This window comes from Sturnira hondurensis, unplaced genomic scaffold (genome assembly GCF_014824575.4).
Source record: "Sturnira hondurensis isolate 20B ecotype Veracruz unplaced genomic scaffold, ASM1482457v3 Scaffold0010128, whole genome shotgun sequence".
In the NCBI taxonomy this organism is placed as follows: Eukaryota; Metazoa; Chordata; class Mammalia; order Chiroptera; family Phyllostomidae; genus Sturnira; species Sturnira hondurensis.
In genome coordinates this window covers 32,534,813-32,542,398 of record NW_028082759.1, presented here as the reverse complement: position 1 = coordinate 32,542,398, position 7,586 = coordinate 32,534,813, and positions in this window count along the sequence as shown.

Below are 7,586 nucleotides of genomic sequence, written 5' to 3'. Positions count from 1 at the left end.
AAGGCAAAAGTTATGCTCCCAATATCAGTAGGGTTGTGATACGCTCTCTGTAGAACCTATTGCTCCTAGTTTTAAAATTACAACTTTGAATCATATTCCTTGATTAGTAATAAGTAACCAATTACGATTAATTAGTTAAAATGCTCAACTATTAAAATCATTAACATTATTTAAAATAATTATCTCTATTTTTGCTGCATTTTATTATCATTTCTGGGAAATGCTTGCTTTACTGTAGCACTATTCTTGGTACAAACTCTCAATGAATACAATGCATGCAATAGAGATAGCCCATGAATTACTTTAAAAATGACTGCTTGAGGACTTCCGCCAAGATGGAGGCATAGGTGGAAACACTGTGCCTTCTCCCACAACCAAGTTTGAATACAACAAAGGTTTGGAGACCAAAGACACAGCAAAAAACAGAAAACTAAGTTATATGGAAGTCCGACAACCATTAACCGTTCAACCAGGACAGTAAGAGGGGTGGAGCAGCAGAGGAGCAGGGTCGGGCAGGGCAGATCCCCCAACCTAGGTGCGCAGGCAGCCCGGAAGCAGTTGGGGTGTGGGGCAGACTGACCGCGGTCGCACATTCATGCACAGTGAGACAGACCACGCAGGCCCCAGGGGTCGAGGGCTGACGGTGGTGGCACACTCGCGTTCACTGGGACGAAATGCTCAGGCCTGGTAACAGTGGCAGCTGCAGCACCTGTGGGGGCCGTGGTGGGAGGTGGCAGACAGGACGGCATAGTTCCTCGTTGACCCTGCCCCCACATACAGCATCATAACCCAGCGACTGAGTTGCCCTGCTCTCGTGAACAACTTAGGGCTCCGATCCTGCTACTTAACAGGCGCGAACAGCCCAAAAGATGACGCAAGAAGAACTCAAAGTCCCAGAGCCGATAACTCTCAGTGACCGAGAAATTGCCAGCCTCTCAGAAGCACAATTTAAGACACTATTTATCAGGATGCTCACAGAATTGGTAGAGTACAGTCACAAATTGGAGGAACATATGAAGGCTAAACTAATTGAAATGAAGGGAGATACACAGGAAACCAATAGCGATGGAAAGGAAACTGGGACTCAAATCAATGGAATGGACCAGAAGGAAGAACGAAATATCCCACCAGAAAGGAATGAAGAAATGAGAATTCAAAAAAATGAGGAGAGGCTTAGGAACCTCCAGGACATCTTTAAGCGTTCCAGCATCCGGGTTATAGGGGTACCAGAAGGGGGAAGGAAACAGCCACGAGTGGAAAATGTATTTGAACAAATAATAAAGGAGAACTTCCCCATTCTGGGAAAGGACATAGATTTCCAGGAAATCCAGGACGCTCAGAGAGTGCCAAAGAAGTTGGACCCAAGAAGGAACACACCAAGGCACATCATAATTACATTAGCCAAGACTAAAATGAAGGAGAGAATCCTAGAAGCATCAAGAGATAAGGGGACAGTCACCNCATCCTGTTATAAGCTAACATTCATCTCAAAGAGTGTTGTTCATAAACCTCATAACCATAGAAATGAAGAACACATGGAGGGTTAGCAACGGGGAGTGGGAGGAGGAGAAGGGGGGAGAAGACACAGAAAATAGCATAGATGGTAGGTAGAAAATAGATAGGGGGGAGGGCAAGAATAGTGGGGGAAATATAGAATCTAAAGAACTTGAGACATGTGGTTATAAACTAAGGGAGGGAGAATGGTGGGGGAGGGAGTGTGTGGGTGGAGGGGAATGAAGGGGGGGAATAGAACAACTGTAATGGTATAATCAATAAAATATATTTAAAAAAATGACTGCTTGAATCAGGTTTTGACTTTTTTCTTTTACTGCTGTTTTATCTGGGGAAAACATTTTACTACAGTGTTATGAGGTTTATGAACAACACTCTTTGAGATGAATGTTAGCTTATAACAGGATGCTGGCAAGTAAGGAGTTTGGAAAGAACTTTTGCCTTGGAAGGAAATGTTCACTTTATAGGTTAAACAACAGTTTAGATACAGGAAGAGAGAATTAGTAAAGTAGAGTAAATAACAAAGTTGAGGAAATCACCTGGAACTCACTATAAAGACAGGGAGTTGAAGAAAATGAAGGTAAGTGTAATGACATGGAAGATTTAAATGATACAATGAAAACCTACAACCTTTTCTACTACAGATCTATAATGACAGAATAAATAGATGAGAGAATATTTGAAGGGGTAATTACTGAGAGTTTTCTAGAATGGAAAAAAGAACATGTGTCCTAAATAGGGTAAATAGAAATAAACCTACATCTAGACACTGCGTAACCTTAAGGGAAAAAAATAAAAATATCAGAGAGAAAAGTCAGGTTACTGTCAAAAGTGGGAACAAATGACAATTAAGACTATAGGAGTTAATTACCAGGAACAATAGATCAAAGAAAATAATGGAATCCTATCCCAAAGCACTGAGGGAAAATAACTTGAACCTAAATTGTATCAAGTAAGAGTGATAGACATTTCTACATGTGTATAGATGAAGTACATTCCTACTTTCAGACTCTCACTGGGAGAAATGCTCATGCAGACACTTCAGTAACGAGGAAAATGAGCCCAAATGGAAGAAAAAGTCATGACAAAATAAGTCAAGCATGTTGGTAAACATAAATGCACATTGGCTCCTAAATAGTGGCATTATTCACTAATACAGGTGGGAGGCGGGTAAAATGATGGTTAAGTTACTAGGCACCAATAATATGAAAGGTGTGAACAAATGATGCTATTTGGAGATAAGTTAAAACATTAAAAAATTCTTGTTTGGAGGAAGGGTGGATATATTTTTAACTTAATACTTGTTAGAAAAACATATGATTAAGGATGCATGTTATATAGGGTAACTTCTAAAAGAAACATAAGCCTTGTGATAGTGTTCCCTCTGTGAGGAAGGTATGGGATGTGGAGATTGAGAAAGTGCAATGAGGACTTCATTGTCATCAGAGGAAATTGTTGTGAACAGCAAGGACAGGGCTTTGGGTCACAGAATCCTATCCTAGGAATGAATGCCATCTCTGCCTCTGTTATGGGCTGAATTGTGTCCCTCTGAAATTTATACATTGACGTCCTAATCCCTATTACTACAGAACATGACTGTATTTGGAGATGAGACCTTTAAAAAGGTAATTAAGTTAAGGTTATTAGGGTCCTATTTCAAACCTAATCCAATATTGTTACTGGATGAGGGGCTGGCCCTGAGCGGGTGGGTCTGCCTAGGGCCAGCTGTAGTGTGTGGGTTCATGTAAGAAAGACTTCACAATATGAGTCCAGGTGACTATGAGTATACATTTATTAAAGCTGGGGACAGTGAAACAAGGAAGGGCTTAGCATAGAAGAAGCCACAGGAGAGCCTAGGCTAGGCTGCCTGAGCTCACTGGGGAGTCAGAGAAGAGGAAGCCTTGGGGACAGGTCAAGCTGTCCATTGCCTTAGAGTTTAGGAGATCAGTGTCTGTAAAGAAAGAAGTGTGGGACCAGGGGAGAAGAAAAAGGAAATGGCACTGGCTGTTCACCAGAGGGAGAGTGTTCCCACTGCATCCCTTGCCTTGAGGTTTTTATCTTTCTCCTGCAGAGGAGAATCTTAGGGGAGATCTCAGGGGAGGGTTTCAGCAGAATATTCATCAGTTCTCCAGGTGTGTCCTTTCAGGGACATGGTCTCCACTGATTGGTCAGTGATAGGGCAGGGTTCTTTGGTGTGGGTCCGGGCTTTGCTGCTTTTCTGGGCCTAGGATTGAAATACAAGGGAAGTTTAGGTGTTATCTCCAGGGAGGAAAGGTTACCCTGGGGGCATGGTCCTTGTTTTCCCTGTTTTGCCCCCTACCAGGCATTGTGGGGGGTGGGGGGCCTGGCTGTAAATTGCTCAGCCATTGTGTTCAGCTGTCTGTTTCAGTTTCCCTGTTCCACGTGCCAGGAAGTTTTCCTTGCTTCTTACTATCCTGTCTCAATATGACTGGTGTCCTTATAAGAAGAGGAAAAATTAGGACTCGAGACATGCACAGAAGGAAGACTATGTGAAGATGCAAGGAGAAAATAGCCATCTACAAGCTGGGAAGAGAGGCCTCAGAGAAAAAAAATTTGCAGACAACTTGATTTTAGATTTCTAGCCTCCAGAATTATGAGAAAATAAATTTCTGTGGTTTAAGCCACCCAACCTAATTCAGCCTCTTAAATCTGTGTGTGTGTCTTGGCATAATCTTAAAATTCTATACCTCAACTTTTTTCTATAAAGTTGAGTAATAACAACCTCACCTCACAGAGTTTTCATAAGCTTTAATCAAATTAGTGTATGTACAGCACTTGGAAAATTGTCTGTACGTGGTTAACCCTCAACAGATATTAGTTATCAATACTTCTCTTAGTGAAAATCTTAAATATGACAAATTATTAACACCAATTAGTTATGAACGGTTAAAATACGTATACTTGTTATATTATACTCTGCACTTTTAGGCAAATTTAAAAATTATTCTGGATAAAAGAAAATCTATTCTCTGTGTCATGTGGGAACTTGAGAGCAGGTTGAAGAAGACTACAACTGATGTCATGGTAGAGAATTTATTAATGGCATTATTTATTTAAGGAATATCTTTAAAGCATCTATTACCTGCCAGGTACCAAGCTGAGCCTTTGAGTATTGTGTATTGATCAAGTGTCTTTTATTTTTTTTGGAGAGTGTGTTTACTACCAGTAAAATGGCTTTCAGAACTTGTGATCCATTCTATAATTCCATGTCTGCCCATGGCCCAACACATGGGCATTTGTCTTGCAAAATTTATTACAGCCAGCCAGCCAAAATACTTTATAGCCCTGCTTAGTGTACTTGATGCACCTGCCGTTAAAAAGTAAAAGAGCTACTTGAGAGGAATTAAATATTTTGCCAATCAGACTATTAATTGGAGTTAACAGGTCTCTTGAATTCAAAGGCAAACAAAATAGACACCAAATGATCTCTGGAAGTTAGAATTAATGATATTCAAGTCTGAGTCCCTTTGTGGTTGGGTCTCACTCAGATGCACCCAGCTATAAAAGAGTGATATGAAAACTCATTAATTAGTAATTCTCTACAACTTCAAAAACAGATCTCCACCACAAGTGTGAGTTTTCTGACAACCTTCTAATGCCTCAGAATTGTGGGGGAAGGCTTTGTCAAACCAGTGACTCACCGTGGTAGCTCAAAGAAACACCTGGTAGGGCCTGGGAAAAGGGCATCTCATTGAAAAGTGTATCCATCATTAAAACACTTCCCTTGGTTTTGCTAACTTCACCCTCCAGTCCTATTCCATGCAGCACCTTCCTCACAGTTGGCTCCAACAACATTTATTTTTCTTTTGATTACAGTCACTTGTAAGGTATTGGCGGCTAATGATAAGGTGGGGGATATTGATACCACTCCTTCTAGTCTCCTTCTTACCCCACGGAAGACCCACCTGAACAGAAGATTTCCGTGGCTGACCTGAATTGATGCTATTAAATTACAATCATATGAATAGATGTTACAGATAAACTATAAACCATGGTAAACACTTAGTACTATGGCTGGCACATAGGGAGCATTAGTTAAATATTAGTATGGGTGATATTGAACAGTCATAGTTCATTCAAAGAAAATATATTGCAATCCTCAACAAGTTGTATGATCCTATTGATTCTGCTGTCAATGGTCAGAGAAGTTGAGGGTTGCCATTGATGTCCCTTCTTATTTCCTGGTCTTTGTTAAGCCAAGTTCAATGTTTAGGATTAAATGGTGGGTATTAAAATACCCTCCCTCAGGCATTTATTTGGAGGGAGGGAAGAAAATCTCCTAAGTGATACTCACCATTTACAAAACCATGGTGTTCAATGGCATGAGGTTCAGAGAAAGCATCTCTGTGGGCTGGTAGAAAAGTACACTGCATGCTGTTGCTAGGCAACATCTCATGCCAGCTTCTTTGGAATAAATGTTGGGAGAATCAACAGAAGCCAATGGGCTTAAGAGGAGAAGGGTTTACACGGAGAATACTAACTTCTGTGTTCTTTTTGCCATTACAGATAGTATAAATCTTGCCCAGTATTTGTTGGGGAGGGGCTCTGTTATGTGGCAATAATGTAGCAAGTTACCCCCAAAGCCATTTCACAAAGATTTGCTATGACCAAATATTAATCATCTGATTTGTGTATAAAATGTAAATCCAGAAAGGAAAGCACACATTTCTCAAAACGATGTTCCATTTACACCAATTTGTAGGCATCTACCTATTTTTTCTTATTTGAATATTCCATTCCACTCCTTTATCACTTTGACTACATGTTTCATGCAGAGTGTTTCTGTTCTAGGCAGCATGTTCAAAGCACGTTTGTAACTAGAGAATTCTTTCTTTCAGCAGGTGTTCAGGGTGTGTGGCTTGTGGTGGGTAACAACAAATTCATTACTTAACAAATTCATTACTTTTGTTGCCAGGAAGTATTCCTGTGGAAGAAATTGTGGCTGTTACTATGTTGTGAATTGTACCCAAAATTTACAATCACAGAATGACAAGTCTCTACCCTTCAATGCTATTTTACCCAAAGTTCTGAATGAATTAGGCACCTATTCACTTAAATCGTATCGCAGACCTATGATGTTGTAGACATTGTATTTTCACTTACGCAAATTATGTGTATGTAATCAATCACACTGCTATATACATTTAAAAATTCTAGTTAAATTATACCTGTTTTATTTTTCAGCTTTCCTTTGACTTACAGTCAAGCCTACATAATTACTTACCTTTGTTTTGAAGTTTATTCAATGGGATTGACATGAGGGTATTGTTGGCACTGGTCGTAAAATAGTGGGTTTCTAGAGCTACTTCTAATGCTGCAGCTGTGGGGGGAGAGGAAGGCCCAAGGCACCAGTCTTAGGGCCTCTTTTCCAACTTTAACCAGAGCCCTTCTGTTTTGATTCATTTTACAAACTGGGTTCGTTTTTTTAATGACATTTTATTTGAAAAAGAAAGTGTGTAAATTTTTGGTATAGAACGTTATAACTCAGGAAGAGTGATCTAGTATTTCTCACACTGTGGTCTACGGACCCACATGGGTCATCGGCAGGGATGTTTATTTATTTATTTTGTAACATTTTATTTACTTTTTTTTAAATATAATTTTTATTTAATTCTTGTTCAAGTATAGGTTTCTGTCTTATATTCCCAACCCTGCCCGCCCCCCACCCCATGCTCCCAGCCTCCCTCCCCTTTCCACCTCCCACCCTTAGTTATTGTCCATGTGTCTTTCATACTTGTTCATGTGAGTCCATTCCCTTTTCCCCTATGATTCTCTCCCCTCTCCCCTCTGGACCCTGACAGCCTGTTCCATATTTGAGTGTCATTGGTTGTATTTTGCTTGCTTGTTTGGTTTGTTTAGATTCCTGTTAACGGTGATATCATATGATATTTGTCTTTCACCGCCTGGCTTATTTCGCTCAGCATAATGCTTTCCAGTTCCATCCATGATGTTGCAAAGGGTAGTAGTTCCTTCTTCCTTTCTGCAGCATAGAATTCCATTGTGTAAATGTACCATAGTTTTTTGATCCAGTCATTTACCGATGGGCATCTAGG